Here is an 868-nt window from a genome sequence, read left to right as displayed (position 1 = left end):
TTTTTTTTTTTTTGACTGCATGTACTTAGACACACTGAGCATACACTCAGTTCCAGTGAAGTAGAGCACAGTGCTGTACTGAATTATTGCATTATTTGTGAGTAAAACCGATTGCAATCAATGTTTAACAGTTAACCCTGGAATCTGAGGTGGATAGAAGGAATTGTGATAACAGATTAGTGAAGATAAATTTTTTAAAACATCTTTTTTTTTGAGGAACTGGGGATTGAACTCAGGCCCTTGCGCTTGCCAGGGAAGCACTTATTCCACTGAGCCATCTCCTCAACCTCTAAAAAGTCCTTTAATAAACATAGCAGTCACTTTTTGTGTGTTCATAGGACAGGCATTATCACACAGAGGCCTGTGTAAACAAGGTTTTATTGGAACACAGTCGTGGCTGTTTGCATCCCTATCATTTCAGGTTGTTTTCCTCTAGAGAGGAAGAATCAGTGACTGCAACAGAGATCATAACCTGAAAAAACTAAAATATTTGCTATCTGATCTTTTACAGAGAGATATTGCTGGCCCCTAATACTTGGAAAATTTAGAGAGGAGTCAGAGAAGCAAGAAATAAACAACCTAGAAGTAATGTCTACTACATTTTGCCACGTTTCCTTGATTTTTCTTACCTAGTCATTAAATTCTTGGGAAATATAATTCTACTGGTTGAACAAATATTGTTTAGCATTAATATGCCATATTTTAATTGCTTATTTTTTAAGCAGATTTTCAATTTATTTGCATTTTCTACTATAAATCATGCTGTAATGTACAGCGAAGTACACATTTTATTTCATTTTATTTGGGGGTACCAGGGACTGAACTCAGGACTTTGTGCTTGCCAGGCAAGCACTTATTCCACTGAGCT

At 36.2% G+C, this 868-nt stretch overlaps 1 protein-coding gene across 1 annotated transcript in view; it reads left to right on the top strand.

Moving 5' to 3' along the window:
* The window catches only part of Nrxn3 (neurexin 3), a 1,645,001-nt gene that overhangs the window by 146,832 nt on the left and 1,497,301 nt on the right, over window positions 1-868 (top strand). The window lies entirely within an intron of this gene.

The sequence above is a fragment of the Octodon degus genome, unplaced genomic scaffold (assembly GCF_000260255.1).
Source record: "Octodon degus isolate 3935 unplaced genomic scaffold, OctDeg1.0 scaffold00007, whole genome shotgun sequence".
NCBI lineage: Eukaryota > Metazoa > Chordata > Mammalia > Rodentia > Octodontidae > Octodon > Octodon degus.
This window is presented reverse-complemented; position numbering and strand designations above follow the sequence as displayed.